At 30.4% G+C, this 17365-nt stretch overlaps 1 protein-coding gene across 1 annotated transcript in view; it reads right to left on the minus strand.

The window, feature by feature from the left end:
* The window catches only part of LOC148276356 (somatostatin receptor type 2-like), a 262602-nt gene that overhangs the window by 136600 nt on the left and 108637 nt on the right, over positions 1–17365 (minus strand). Inside the window, exon 2 of the mRNA XM_088234389.1 lies at positions 2755–2817. The gene's annotated coding sequence lies outside the window, so the exon portion shown is untranslated. The remainder of the gene's footprint in view (positions 1–2754; positions 2818–17365) is intronic.

A 17365-nucleotide genomic window follows, 5' to 3' on the forward strand; every position in this document is an offset into this window, starting at 1 on the left:
TCGATTTAACTGGCACAACGCCGCAAACTTATCATCAATCCATCGCCGTTCATCATCATCCGCCGCCTCCAGACGAAATTGTGTGCCCACAGTGTTCCTTATTACCAATTTCCCTGACAGCGTGAGATGGTTGCTGACAAAGAAGAAGACTAAACACCAGGTTAGTCAGTGTTATTACATGTTGATTTTTTCTAGTCTAAGTACTTTTCTAATAGATTGTTAGTTGCGTCCACTAGCTCATATTGTCAGTTTAGATAATGAATTTACTATCCACTATCATGAATTATTTTTAAAACGCAAAGGTTAATCTATTTACACGATTTAACAAATTGTTTTTCATATAATTTATACGGACGACAAGATTTTGATCAAAAACAAATAAACCAGCCCAAAGTCAGCTGTCAAAGTCAAGAGCATCTCACGTCTGTGATACTGTTATCTGTAAACTTGTCAACGCCTATTTAATTTGTAGTTACTTGCGTCACTTTATTTATCGACCGTCTAATTTCACTCACGGCCTTTTTCACTCCACCCTTGCCTTTGTTCTCTGAAAATCCTCAATCCAAAAATCCAAAATCAATTTTCAATAAGGTTCAGGACCTATTATTTATTTTAGAAACCTGGTGTTGATTGTTGATCGAAGAATACAATATTGTTAGTTGTGAGTAGTTATGTCGTCACAAGATAGCTCGTTTTGTCAACTGTAAAACTGCTTGTTATCTGTCATAGTGCCAAACACATCTAGATACGCAAAATTTTAAATCACAGAAACGCCCTTGTAAAATGCTCTAAAAATCGGAACAAGATTATTGTACAAGAAAGTTGCACAAGATCTTGTGCCATTTTCTGAACCATGTTACACAAACATATTACGATTCATCAATACAAATTGGGTATTTTAGTAAATTTGAAAGTACTAAAAAACGCGCTTTGCTGACGGAAAATACGATTTTCTTAAATTAATAAACAGGCGAAATTGTTTAAGTAAATATCAAATAAAGTTTATTCCCCTTAATTTTCACTTTAAGCACATTATTATCTTTTGTAATCGCCAACAATATCCCCTAGGTAGTCGCAAAAAGGGTACACTGAATTTAGGGCAGTATTTTGGGACTGATATTTAACCCTTTCAGCCCGGGTGTACATTTGAATGTACACGAATTTTAAGATTTATTCACTCCAGTAGCTATCTAAATTAAAAATCGGCTAGTATATTTTTTAATTACAGAAATTTTTTAATGCGTACATATTTTTTTATAAGTGGGTAGTCGGCATTACACAGAAAGTTTAGTATTTGTTTGATGGATGGCTTGTTTGTTTTGGATCGAATATCCGTCGTCTTTCTAAACGATATTAAATGCATGTTTTAAAAGTACTTTTTTTTCTAAATTTAACTAATTCAATCAAATATACATTTTTATTTGTGTAATTTTATTCCAAACTACTCAATAATCAAATAAGTAACTACAGAAGTTTGAATGTAGTTGTCAAGAAATTAAAATAATACTCTTTATTTTTAAAGCATGGAAGCTTTGGGGTTATTCATTAAATAATGAAAATAATAAAAAAAATAATTGTTTTGTCTACTAATTATTTATATAATTATAAACCGATTTTGGAGCTACACGTCATCGTATAATTTAGAAATCAATTTTGTTTTAAAATATTTTGTTTAAATAATGAATCATTTTGATAAAATATATAATTAAAGCTTTTTTTGTGATGTATGGATTTTGATTATTACTGAAGAGTTTGCAAGTGAAAAGCTTATTTATTTTTTATGGTTATTTACAAAATAAACGTCTATTTTCATATTAATTTTCCAATTTGCTAACAAAGAAATCCGTGTTAAGTCAGGACCTCAGTCCGCGTTGAGTTGAAAAGTAAAATAATTGATAATATTTTACTATAATAATAATCGACAATGGTTTTGACAATTTTATAAGATAATAGCACATTTTCCATGAAATTTGTCGTTTTGTTCGGTTTTAACGTTATTTAATTTAAAAAATACTAAACACTTTTTCTAATACATTCATACAGAATACAAAATATTTTTATCGGTCATATTTTACTTCCCTATTTAAAAAAAAAACATTATTCTTACAGAGGAATATTTTTATTTACTGAAATTAACCAAACAGCCAGAAACAAAAAATATTTTAACAAAAAGTGAAACATGGTATTTACAATTCTTTTTAAATGGCATTTTATTTGAAAGCACTGTTCATTTTCGTGAGTATAAACGTATTTTCGTCATTCAACATAATAATATTTATTAAAATATAGTTTTTCAAAAATCTTTGTCAGACGTCACTCCCAATTATGTATTTTTTTGTTTTACGGAATAGAAAAATGTAAACAATAAATAATTTATCGTTTTAAAATTTCATAAACATGTGGTTTTTTAGAATGGAGACCACTATTAAAAAATAAACGTATCTACCAAATTGATTCAAGGCTTAAAAGGGTTAAAAATTTGGTTGGGAAAATGTCTGCCAGAAGACATAAGGTAATGAATGTAATATAAACCCTATAAATACGGAAGATCATTCAATAAACACTCGTGGTATCAAAGAACAATATTTGTTCCAAATTAGAGCAAAGGAAATTACCTGTTACTCTTTCAATATTGTTAATTCATTTACAATTGAGAATAAATTTTAAAAGGAAGTATTTGTAGTTAATTAAAAACAAACAGGTACCACTAAAAAACGACGTATTTAAAGCATGCTAATTACTAAACAGACTAACCTTTGCCTACATGCAAATAAACGGGGGCACCAAGCTTCGGCCTTATATTGATAGTGTAGGCACCTGAAATAAAGAAAAAACACAAATTAATTTAAAATGATAATATCAACAATAATAAAATGGCATAGTTTACTGTCAATGGATCAACTATATCATCAACTGATTTAGTTTATTAACTAGTAAATATAACTTTCGGTTAGTTTATGTACTTACTATTGCGCGAATTTCTTTCGAATAAAAAAATGTTTAATTTGTATTAGAGATGAATTACATGAAACAGTTGGATGGTCTTGTAATATATAATAATATGGAAAGGAAGGATTTTTAATCAAGATATTTTTTATGATATAAGTTTGCACGTATAACATTTTAAAAAACATACACGTACATTTAAAGAAATAAACACAAGATAAAGAGAAAAATAAACAAAAAAGTAGTTAACATGAGTCTTAACTTAATGCTAAATATAAAGGACTTAAACTAAACTTAATATTACCTGAAAACGCAGGCGGAATGATTAGACATTGAACTTTTGATTGACAACTAACAGCTGCGCCCTTTTTTATGGAGCCACTCGAACGTGTCCTTTTCTCTGTTTACCCACAATTTGTATGTTGTTCTTTTCAACCCTAATTACTACGCAATCGCAAATCTACGCTTATATCTAACAAAACCATAATAATGATTATAGTTAGCTTACTCTAATTTCATTAGATCATCTTAAATGTGAATATAATACTTGAGAAAACAAGGGCGAAGTCATTGAACTAGTTGTTATATAAAGGCAGAAAAATATATTCCGACATTGGTACATTATATGTAAAGAATTTTTATCAATAATAAAACTAGGAATTAAGCAAGAGTTATATACAAATTGAAAATGATGTATTTAAAACAATTATTATAAGGCCATGAACATGATATATTTATGCGTACAATAAAAACAATAAAAAATAATAAGAACGACTAAAAGTCAGCCTGCTGTGTTAATCACGACGTGAGATACAAGTGAGTTTTTCGATACTAGAAGAGCATGAATTAATTGATGCAAGTATATTTAATTTGTGATTCTTGCAAGTCTGAGACTTGCAGATAACCGAAGCGTCAGAAGGATCATCTTGCCGTCATATAGCAAGTGATTGAAATATGTTTTGAAGTATTTTTAACCATGTCAAGTTACCTATGCAAATTTCCAGTATTCAGATAATATGGTTTCCCGCGTTTCAGGGAAGCGAATTTTAGACATTTTTGATAGGGTAGGATTAAAATCGGGTACAATCCCTGGTCTCTTGGAAGAATTTATGGATAGCTCTGTTGTATAGAGCCGTAGATTTGTGTTTTACAACCAGCCATGGGATCTGTGCAAAAATACCAATTATTTTAGTTTGGCGGGTTGCAAGGGATGTGTTATAGCTTTAAAATATTACCAAAAGCACGAACATGATTTTTATTACTGTCGGTGTCTTTATTTCAAAGCAAATAATATTGTGAATTTTTGTACCTTAGAGGCAGACGGATGCAAATCCAAACGTCAAATGTTCAACCAAAGCCTAAAGAATCCACTTTCATTTGTATTTTCAGTATCTTATATACTAATAACTTATATTTACATATAAATTATTAATTTTAAAATACTTGGTAAACTTCCACTTAGTTGTTTGACCAATTAGCGCTTTCATCCTCTAATGGAATTAGCAAAACCGATATATCGTTGTAAAGCAGTTTAAGGGTTAAAACGGATCTGTTTAATAAAACCTTTAAAAGAATAAAAGATTGGGAGGCATGGAATTTTTTTTCTCGTTGTGACATAGTACCATAAAGGTAGGAAACCGCTGACTTACATTATATAAGTTAACAATTAAATATACTCGGTACACTTCCACCTATTTATTTAACCAATTAGCGCTTTCACCCTCTAATGGGTATCTTCAGACTAGTGAATATTGTACAGTGTAAGAATAATTGAACGTAGTTATGCAGAAAGCAGCCAGTCTACAATTTCGGAAAAAAAAGATATTGATGTTATCGGGTGCAGTAAGGTCGATTCTATGTTCTGCTTAAAACATCCAGACCGCTTTCATATAAAAAACTGTATTAATCACCTCCGGAAAAAGGTGTCGATCACAAAAACGGCATTTCTCAATTTGCAAAAAACATCCACAAAACTAGAAAAATCTTATGGTAATTTAAAAATCTTTTAAACTGGTCAAATACACAATAAGATTCTTGTTTGTAGTATATAAAAAAACTTATGTATTCATTGTTTTATCGTTTGTTAAAGTCAAAAACATTCAAACTATTGTGTAGAATTTATAATTCACTCTTTTCACAAAATGGCTATTATCTCAGTTTCACTTTTCGATGGCTGGCTGCTTTCTGTATAACAACGTTAAATTTATATCAAACTAAATATTATCTTAAGTGTTGGTAATGTAGGTAAATATAAGTTATTACATCATTTCAATTAAATTCCATCAAGAATTGTCGATAAATAATTGAAATAAAATATTTCAAAGTTGTTTTAAAACTGTCATTTTTATTTATGTTTTTACTATTTCACAATGTTAAGATTTTTCTGCGTAATTCATACATTTTTCCATAAAAAACTGCTGCGAGAGAATATCGCATTGCACTGCTTAGCGGGGCAGTACCCCGGGGAGTAGACGTGCTAACTGGTTAATACCACTTTCGGACAAAGGGATTTTGATTATCATGCAATTAGAATCTATAACCTTCTTCTACTGTCCATTAAAATAATTAGTAACGAGAAAATGTTCAAAAATGCCATATGGAGTGGAGCCGGGTAGAAGAAAATGGATCGTTCAAACGCCTAAACCAATATTGAATCACCTGCTCCACAAATGTATAGTTTATGTTATGTTTTTGTTATTTTATTGTGCATTTAATAATATAAATAATAAAGGTATACATAAATTAAATATAAACATAAATACGTAGTGTTTCAAACTGTCTAAAAATTTTGTTATTTTTTTCTGAATATTATGTCTTTTTTGTATATTTTCACATGTAAAAATAAAAAAAAACAATATTGACAAGTGTCCTTGGCACGGGTAACCCCAGTGTAGTCAAATTATTTTTGTTATTAATCATTGTTTATAATAGGAAAATAAATAATAAATATAGAAGAATAAAAAGATCAAACTGTAAAGTGATGAATAAGGAAATATAACGTTTTTTTTTACATTTTAAAAGTAATAAAGGTCGATGAAATACTAAAATAAAAAATATTTTTTAATTTTGAATTCCCGTCAAAACGGCCATTCCATTGGCCAGGCCCCTTATACGTCACGATTCATGTTTATTTGTTCCCAACCATTTAAATTTGTTTATAACATTGTCGCAAATCTTGACCTCACAACTTTCAAGGACAAACATGTCGCGTTTTTCTAGTGACGTATTAAAAAAATTCTCTTATTTCACAATATCCATATTGATTTAAAAAATACAATTAATCTTTCTAAATCCATTTCATATATTTTTATCGGTATTCGTAGTATGTGATATTTCCCTTTTGTAATGTTTGCTGTTAGCACGGCGGAAAATCAGAGACTGATGTGAATTATTTTTAAAGTAATTCGGCAGAAAAATATTTTTAAAATTTGGATTAATTGTTGACATAATGGCGTAGGATATGTGTAAATGGAGGTCAGATTTTCTACCATTTGTGCGCTATATAGCTGCAAAAGGTGCTGTAATCAAGATTACATCTGATATAATTTAAATAGATCTTAATTGAGGCGTTTGAACTTTGGTTGTACGGAAAAATACTTCGAATCTCATGGACTGATCGTGTCTTCGATGAAGCGGTTTTAAACATTATGAACAAAGAGAGGGAGTTACTGACCATTGTCAAAAAAAGAAAAGCTTCAAAATTTGGTCACATATTTCGCAATGAGAAGAATGCCCTTCTCCAACTTATTATGGAAGAAAAGATAGCGGGCGCGCGGGGCATGGGATTGGAAAGAGCATCATGGCTCAGAAATCTGACAGTCGTTCGGTGTGTCGGATGCAGCAGAGCTGATGACTGGCCCAGTATCGTGATGAATTCAGAATGATGGTCGCAAACCTTCGGTAGGAGCAGATAAAGAAGAAGGAGATCTCAATTGAAAACGAGGAACTAGAATCCCCACTGTTAATGCGCTCTGTGGCTGCAAGACGTGCTGGATTATTTATATATTGTACAACTAAATTATCCAACTATAATAGTAATAAATTATACGGATATACTTTTTACCGAGCAAACACATTGCTTGAACTAATTAATTACAATATGATTCAACATGTTATGCTGTTAATTTTAGTGTCTGTCATCTAAAGGGAAATTTATGCCCTTTTGTGGTGGAAAAATTAACACTCCTTAACTTGTTTTACTTAAAATTAACTTTGTATCCTTGAGTCATGAATGTACAAAGGTTAAAAAGATAGATGAAGGTTTAATTAAAGCGTGTTCATTTTCAAACGTACCTGAACACAGTTGAATCCCAAGGACGTAATATGTTTTTTTAATTTTGGAATGAAAAGCAAGCAACACATGTGAAATAAAACATTTAATTCACGCTTCTTTTAGGATTTTATAATCAGTCGATTGAAGTATAAAAACTGATTTTCCTGATACTTGGGATTTGCAGGCGACTGTCTCGCAACCTGTGAGGTACACTCTGAGAAGATTTCTACTGTATTTCAAAAAAATATTCATACAAAGATACATCTTACAATATAATAATAACCTATCCCTAACTCTATGAGGCCAAGAGCCCTGTGTTGAGTTGGGATACAACTTAATGGAAAGTGGAAGCATGCTTATTATTAAAGAATCCCAAAAATTATAAATTATTACAAAAATATCAATTTCAATAAACATTTGGACAACATCCAACATGAGGCGGGGTTTTTTATTTTTTGCATGTGACCATACTTTGCTTCATTTTGTTCTGGTTCTTTTTCACACAGAAAACTGTATTTTCCATCTGCCTAGATACATTAAATAATGATTTTGAAATGTTATTGTTAATTCGGTCTCCAAAATGTAATTATTTTTGCATGTGCCAAAATTTTTCCCAAAAAATCTAACTTTAGTTGTGTATACACACACTTTCTATAACTTATCTGTATTTGTGTCTATTATAAATTATGTGATATCTTTTAGTTAAAGCAACTTTGTGCGTACAAATAATTGATAGAAGATAATTTTACTGGCCCGGAATAAAAAAAAGAGTTTCCCACACTCACAACACTACATTAAAAAGAACACATTTCCGTGTGTGAAATAGAACCAAGATTGCTTTCCTTCCTTCCTTAAATTTATCTTTTTTTCCGCTTTATATTTTTTAATGTCTCGTTCTATTTTTCATGTCGTTTGAATCTTTATTTTATTGCTTTATTGATTACTTAAAGTTATACTTATTTACTATTTGTAAATTATGACAATTATATTTTCGTAATTTACTCGTATTTTCTATTAATTTTAATGATATTAATATTTTGTATACTGATTTATGTTTGTTATTTTAGGTACGACTTATATTCTATTACTTTTATTAGTTTTTAATGTTATTTCTTTGATTTGGATTGATTTGTTTGTCGCAAGAGGCAAAATTAGCAGTTCACAATGGAGTCCTAGTCCCGACCTTGATGTATGGGAGCGAAGTATGGAAAAACAGGGATGAAAGTAGGCTCGAGATTCGATTTCTCGGGCGAATGTATGGTAAAACTATGTGCGATGATGCACACATGTTTAGATTCGTACATAAAGTAAGGCTGAGATATGAATTATCAACAAAATCAAGAAAGGAGCTCTGCATTGGTTTGGACATTTAGAGCGAATGAACAGCGAAAGGACGGCAAAAATATTTACAATGCGAATGTTGATGGATGCAGAAATAGAGGAAGACCGAGGAAGACATGGCATGACCAAATATAACAAATACTTAAAGGTGGACATGTTAAAAGTCGGAATAATCGGCGCGCGTGCATGAGAAGATGTATGAATATGGAGGTAGCGAGATATGTATTCAAAGATAGAGTGATGTAACATTCTATCCTCTCTGCCCACCCTTACGGGGAAATGGCGTGACGATTTGTTGTTGTTAATGATATTAATATTCTGTATACTGGTTCATGTATGCTGCTTTATAGGTATGGTTTATATTGTATTGCTTTTATTCGTTTTTAATGTAATTTCTTTTATTTTATTTTATTTCATTTTATTTTATTCCATTTTATTTGGGATTTTTACAGCTATTACATAAACAAAATAATTTAAAAAATCTTAACAATACTAAAGCCAATTAAAAAAATCCACTGTAAATATAATGACACATAATATATAAGAAAAGAAGTTTAGTAATTGTATTTGTGTGACGTTTGTATTCATGTGTATGTGAATGTGTGTATGCGTGAATGAATGAGGGAGAGGATACATGTGCGTGTGGGAATGAAAGAGGGAGAGGGTGCGTTTGTATGGGTGCGTAAGTATGAAAATAATATATTTGCTTAAAACTTGTAAATTGTATTAAAAATGGTACAATAAAGAGCTTAGTAAAAAGTTAGAAACCTTTTTGTTAAAATTCAAATGACGAAATGATATAAATTGTTTTTTTTTTTTTTTTTTAAGTATGTTAAATTTCAAAACCGTATTCTGAAAAAAAAAAGCATTTTATTTTTTAAATTTAACTGATACACATCGAATGAATAATGTGCGACGAGTCCTATACAATACAGTAGGTAACCACAAAATGCAGTAAATACGAAATAATGACCACAATAAAATAAGGTTTAACAATACGCGAACGTTGATTCAAAACGAACACACAAATGCATATTATATGCACCTACATAATATATAAATAAGAATAACATATAAGTTTAATAGAAATGATTCGGATTATAAAAATCAGGTGTCACAAACAGTTGGCCCGCAGTACGGGGATACATAATTATATTAAAAGATCTTCTCACTATAAAACTTATATATGTTCAGGGATAGAGAGCAACGGAGAGGAGGATGCGGACAAAGACAATTTATTACCTATGGCATTTTTGATAAATTTAATATTTTTGGTAAATATATCTATTTCGTTAAATTTCCTGTTATACGTATCCATAATACGGTTAATCGTAGCGTTTTTTGACGAATTTGTTCTGCATTTAGGTATGTGGAAAAGTTGTGTACAACGCGTTTGTCTCTGTGGTACCTTAAGATGAATGCGGTTAACCAATTCGGGGGAATCTATTTTATCAGATATTATGTTGGTGAGTAACACTATATCAGCTGTGGTTCGTCTATCAGCGAGAGTTTGGATATTATGAAAAACGCACGCTTGGCGATAATCTGGAAAATTGAGATGTAATCTACGGTTTAAATTTTTTATAAACATTTTTTGAATTCTTTCAATTTTGCAGGAATGAATTTTATAATAAGGAGACCAGACAGGTGAAGAAAATTCTAGTAAACTACGAACATAAGAAAAATATAATTTTTTAAGAGTATCGGTATTTTGAAACGGTTTGCCTGTGCGTAGTATAAATCCTAGTGTTCTAAAAGATTTTTCAGTAATACCATCGATGTGACGATTAAAAGTTAATTTTTCATCTAAGAGGATACCTAAATCACGGACTGTTTCGACAGATTTAATATTTGTATTATTTAATTTGTAATTAAAATCTATGGCACGGGTCTTTCTTTTGAATGTTATTTTTAGGCATTTTTCAGGGTTGAGCGATAGTTTATTATTTATACAATAAACCGACAGTCTAGTGAGGTCCTCCTGCATTTTATGACAGTCATTAGTATTTTCAATATTTTTATGTGCATTACTATTTTTTTATATTTAATTGTTTTTCTTTTAATATTGCATCATATGTAATTATTATTTTAAAGGTATTCAATGTTATTTCTTGTATATGAATGTTTTTTTTAAATATTTTTATATTGTGTCATATGAAATAATAAATTAGTTTTTTTTAATAAATCATACAATTTTTTTTGTAGGAATAAACTCATTTAGGGACAGAAAAATATTCATATCTTTATTCTTATTTATTTATTAATACTAATTTACTCTCTTTTTTGTTGATATTAATTACTATGGCTTGTTAACACAGGCACTGCCTTAAAAGCTACAGTATATTAAAATTAAATAAATTCTCCAATGACCCGCCTTTGTCGTATTGTTAACTCAAGACAAGATCTGGACTTTTTTGGTTTGAGTTTACAACGATTTAAACCAGCACTAAAAAAATAGTCCAGATCTTGTCTCGATGTCCCTTATGTTTGTCAATGCTTCTTTCTTTTTTAAAAAATGTTTTAAACTATTCTTTTATTGTAATATTTAAATCTTATAAATTGTATACATGGACAATGTCCGTTAATAAATAAATAATAATAATAATATATACACACGTAATTTTAAATGGATAAATAAATCAAAGACGCTGCGAACACGCAACCACCCCCCAATCAGGCGGACTTATCTTCATTCGGTATCAGGTTCAGGTTCTATTTCACACGGAGAACTGTATTTTTTATGCGTTTGGACACATTTTGGTGAAAAAATACACAGGCAAAAGATACATAAAAGTATCAGAGAAGAGATAAATGAAATATTTTTCTCTATTGTCAACAAAAAAAATTTGATGGTCGATCAATCCTCCATGTTTATTTAGTTAAGGCATCATTCATGTGGAAAAGCAAAACTTCCGTTTTTTATATTTGAAAATAAGAACATGGCAAATGCTTCCATGTGTGAAATAACAAAAGCTGATTTTGAAATGTAATATTTTCCCTAACTAAATAATATGATTGATAGTTTTCGAAATCTTTAACTTAAAAAAAACCTAATTGGTCTATTATAACTTAAGTTTAATTAGTACAATAAAGAAGAAGATTTAAGCAATAAAAGAGACAGAATTTTAATTCTTTTACATTTTACTTTTAGCAAAGTTTTGATTATGTGTAAATGTTTGTAGAGAGGTGTTTTTTCCCTCCCCCGGGAGTCATTTAGATTGAAATGTATTGCAACAAAAAGTAAAAATATTTTTGAGAAATAAATATGAAAGTCTAGGGTCATTTACAGGGCTAACGGTATGTTAAAGTGACCACACTATACGCTGCGTAACATTCACTATTCAGCCATGTTTAAACATCCACATTTCGTCAACTGTTCCGTCTGATGACTTTTTTAAAGTAGAAGAGCTGAAACTTTTGAAGATGTGGGTGAGATTGGCCTCGTGGTGTAGCGGTCAGCGCATTTGCCTACCATGCAAGAAGAGGTCTTGGGTTCGAATTCCAACGTAGTTGACAAGAAATGTTTATTTTAAAACGTGTTTTTACACTAGATTATATCTTAGTCCCAAGACTGGCACCTGAAACGTAAGACTGATCTTCCTACCGTTATTTGACAAAAATGATCAAGATGCGCTGCGATTTTCATACCAACGTAGTGCCCAATGCACCATTAGGTGCTAAAAGGCAATAATGATATGAAAATTCATATGGTTGAATTATTTCTTCTACTAGACAACGCCTGAAATAAGTCCTGTAAGTGCCTTGACTTCCATATTCCCCACTTAAAAATGTTTTTTTCTTTCTGTTGCAATAAATTTACAGTTTTCTTTTATTTGTTCACGTTACTCAATAATTCTTCGTCTTCTTTACGTGTGATGTCGGGTCCCCCCGACGTTGACAATCACTTGGGAGAAAGCTTCCCTATCCCGAGCAGTGCGAAACAGCTCCTCCACAGTTCAAATCCTGGTCCATGCACGGATGTTTCGAAGCCAGGAAAGCTGTTTTCATCCGACCTCTCTACGTCCCTTGATCTTCCCTTTCATGACAAGCTTAAGTATGGCATATTAATCACCTCTCAACATATGGCCGAAATATACAATCTTACGGAGCTTAACAGTGGTGAATAGTTCTCTATTAGTATTGGCTTTACGTAATACTTCATTGTTGGTTATCATATCGGTTCAAGATATTCTTAACATTCTACGGTAGATCCACGTGTTAAATGCTTCAAGGCGGTTGATAATATTAACTCTAAGAGTCCACGCCTCTACACCGTACAGCAAGACAGACCATATATAACATTTGACCGTCCGTTGTCTCAGCTTAAGGTTTATATTACAGTCGCAAAGAAGAATATTCATTTTGTTAAATCCTATTCGGGCTGCTTCTATTTTGCGTTTTATCTCAATGTCGGGGTCTAGATTTTTAGTAATGAGACTGCCTAAGTACCTGAACTGTTTCACTCTTTCAATATTGACACCTTTAAGTTGGAGATTTACATTTAGATGATTCTCTCGGCTAAAAACCATAAGTTTAGTTTTGTTTCCATTAATATTTAAACCAAAACGTTTACCGACGGAATTAATCTTATCAGTTTTTGAAGGTCTTGTATATACATCTTGTATATCTAATATTATTGATGGCTACACCGTTTACCTTGAGACTTTAATTGTTAATTAACTTAATAATTTAGAATTTAGAAATGAATTATTTACCTGTTTCACAATACTGAATAAATTATTTTAATACCATGTTTTTAAATAAAATAAAATACCATATTTTTTAATTTTATTTAATAAATCAGACAATTATTGATTTGTCTTATGAGCGCATTTCACGTTTTACTCACAAAATACTTACTAAGGTCAATTAAAATTTCAAATGTCTTCTTCAATCAAAAGAAATTTTAAATATTTGACTGTTGCGGCTTTGTCAACTTATTTTGAAAAGATTCTTTGTAGTCTTCTTTCTTAGTAGAAATTTTGCATGTCAATAAAAATGGTTTTCGTTTAGATAATTTTGAACGATTAGAAAATAGTAAAGCCATTAATCAAAAACTTCAAATAATAAATAATCAATTAAATTTAACTTCGAGTCCTCTTTTAAAACTATTCCCGTTATGATTTATTTTATCTTCTTTCTCTCTCTTTCTTTCAATTTTCCGTCTCTTTCATACGATATTTTATTATATAAATAGCAACGCGTGTAATTATAAGTTAGTTAAATTCCTGACGATGAGGTAGTAACCTCGAAACCGGTCGAAGTGTAATTAAAATAAATTAAGTGGTTTATACAAATTTATAAACAAATAAGTGAAAATTGTTTTTGTTAACAATAATAATCTTATAATTGTATTTCTAGTTAAAAATTGCCCTGATATATATTGGTTATAATATTTTATTTAAAAAATCAGTTTAGGTATTATTATTAATCTGTTTTCATTTACTTATCAAAAAACACAATATTATAAACAATTCTCTTCTGAAAATTATAAGAGAAAAAAAACGAAATAATTACCATATTTTAAGATTTCAATTTGAACATATTTTACCACTTTTTACAATTGTATTAATTATTTAAAAAAAAAAAAAACGTAAATGAGTATACATGATTGTCTATCTATATTTATGAAAAATGCATCGTCTATTTAAATCTAAAAAATTGTGAACGCCAAAACATAAAACGAGCAGGAGAGCGATTTTTATTTTACAAACGGTACATTCCAGAGTATTGTAAACGTCTTGTTTTTGTCAAATCGTTAAAAGCCAGAAAATCATGTGAAGAATTTAAAGTATTCTTGCCTTCAAGAGTACCCTAGGGGTTTGGAAAGTTTAGTTAAATGATCTTAAGTTTTTGGCAGTTAGGATAAACGGAAATTGTTGAATAATTTGAAAAAGTATTCCATTTAAAATTATACAGAAAGCAAGAAAGTTTTACAAAAAATTAGATTATGTAAAAAAAGCATAGAAAAAAGACTTTTAGAATATTGACCAATATTTTTTTTCCTCACTTTTATTAAATGTTAACCAAATGTTTGAGTTTGCTGTTAACCATGTTGATGTGCGATATGTTTATAAAAAAAATAAATTATTTTGTAACTGATCTATATATATATATATATATATATAAATATATATATATATGTATATGGTTGGATAATTAATATAGCGCCATTTTTATGAAAATCACCTCAAGGGCGCTGTACAATTAATAAATATCCCAGTAAGTTTTGCAGCTACAGAGCGCATGGACGGTTGGGATTCTAGTTCCTCGTTTTCAATTAAGATCAATCAAAAATTATAACAGATAGGAGCTAGATTACAGGACGTCTTGCAGCTACAGAGCGCATAGACAGTTAAAAATTAAGCCCCCATTTACACATTTTAAAAATTGACAAATGAATTAAGTGTATTAATGATACTAAGAAAAATAAAAAAATATATGAATAATAAAAAGGAGTAAGATTACAACTCGTCTTGCAGCTACTAAGCGCATAGACGTTTGGAATTCTAGACCCCATTTACAAAATTTAGGTTTTTTAAAGTTGATATATGAAAGCTAGATAACCAATCATCGTGCAGCTACAAAGCGTATGGACAAAATGAATTCTAGCAAAGTTAGAATGATATCAATAAATTTACAAAAAAATAGAGCATAGTAGTAAGTTTGTCAAAAAGTTCATGCCAAGAAGTAAGCAATAAAAAACTAAATAAATAAAGCACTGTATCAACTCCATGGTTAACAAAGGGAGATAGATGTCCGAAGAGAATCTTTTGTAGACAGTAGGTAGATACCGTCACCATGTCGTCCACTGGATGGAATTTCTGGAAACGCACGTGTGTAGACTGGGGATATGTAAGGAATGTAGGTAAATTGTTTTTGACAACAATATATTTACAGTTGTCTGCATATCCACTACCCACACAGCTTGGCAAGTCATTCTAGATTTGTCTCTCCTAGTAAACAGTCGGTCTCTTAACATAGTATTAATAAGTATTTATAATAAACCACAGTCAACTGTACCAAGTCTTATTACTGATCTTATATACCACCATAGCACCATATATAATTCCTCTGTACGTGTGATGTCACCGAACTCCTCCTAAACGGCTTGATTGATTTACGTGCGTGCTGTGCGTGTTCGGAGATATTAAAATCTTTAATCTAACATGTAAAAAATAAGTTAGCAGCATAAGTGTTTTATTCATCAATCTATCAGGGTTGCACTAAAGGAGAATGCAGTTTACAAAAATCATTTGTTTTTTGTGAATCTCAGTCAGATTCTTGCCTTAAATTCATTTTTTTTTATTTCTACGTATTTATTTACTTTGACTGGATTTTTGGTAATAGTAAAATAATATTAAATTCGATTCAATTTTAAAAATTGTAGTGCTACATAAATACACCCCTATGTTGGCGAGAAGACGGGAGTTTGACGTTTGCAAAAAGAATGCCACATTTAAAAATATATTTATTTTATGTTTTGGAATTCAACCATAAACAGGTACCTACTTAAATTAAATATTTTAATATGAACAAGTTTTAGTGTTGAATTTTAATCACACACCTACTTATCAATAAAAAGTTTTTTTCTTTTTATCCAGACAGTTTTTGCACGCTTTCACGACACAATCGGGCATTTTTCTTTAAATTTATTTTGGTTTCAAATTAAATGTCAATATCGCGTCAAAACCCGGCTGGTGGTTAAATAATGACTAAATTCACGTTGGGCATAATTATAAACGGCTTAGGGTAAAACGCAGTCTGATTTTTCTTCATTAACACGTATTACCGTATTTTCCTCCTGGATTATGGCACTACAGCAGTGATTTTTAAATGATTTTGATTTGAGTACGACCAGGACTCTTGGGCCCGGTTGTTTGATCGTCAATAAAAGTGGAGTTTTACCATAGTTTAATTTATTAACAAATTTCGTTTTCCTATTGTTTTACTATCAGTGCGTTTCACCCGCGTTTTTTCTTGAATAAAATATAACTGCTGTTTTTCGATTCCAAATCTCATTAATGTAATATTATATTTTATTCATTTTTTACACATTGTTACACTATCGAATGGGACTTTGCAAACGTCAAAAAAGCAAACAAATTAAACCGTGACAACGTGGCATATTTAAACGCTATAAAATAACATCGTAAACAGAATTTTATAATAATAATAAAGTTTGACAATTTCGTAAAATAAAAACCTGAAGAACGATAACAATATTTTAATATGTATCTTATTTAAAAACAAAAACGATAAGAACAATTAAAAGACTACAAATTATGGTAATCCAACAAGCTCTAAATGGCAGGCAAGCCAATGTTCAGGCAGGACGTCTGCCGGGTCCGCTAGTAACACTATATAATACTTGTGGTGATATACTCGTATGCCTGTATTAACTAATAACTCGTTCCAACTCACCCTAGGACTTTTAGCCCCCTGGAATTGAGACATTTGTGTCAAAAAATGTTAAATAAACTGTTTATAATAAAAAAATAAATAAACAGTACAGAATGAAAAATACGATATTCGCATTTCCCTAAGACTATTGAATCAAATATACAGATTTCTTAACATGTATCTTTATCATTAATTATTGATGGGTCCGCAAGACGTGAACAATATTTGTGAGTTTCCCAATATCTATTGTAAAGAACTAACAATGCGATGTAATGATCCCACGCACTTCTCGTTGAATCCGAACAATATTACCTTATTAAGTCCAGGGTGGATGTTTACAGCCCCACGCATGATGTTGCCTATTGAAATTCACCCTTATAAATTTGCTTGCCGAATTCCCAA

The sequence above is a fragment of the Micrasema longulum genome, unplaced genomic scaffold, assembly GCF_059751315.1.
Source record: "Micrasema longulum isolate JH-2025_06_02 unplaced genomic scaffold, ASM5975131v1 h1tg001233l, whole genome shotgun sequence".
Taxonomy (NCBI): Eukaryota; Metazoa; Arthropoda; class Insecta; order Trichoptera; family Brachycentridae; genus Micrasema; species Micrasema longulum.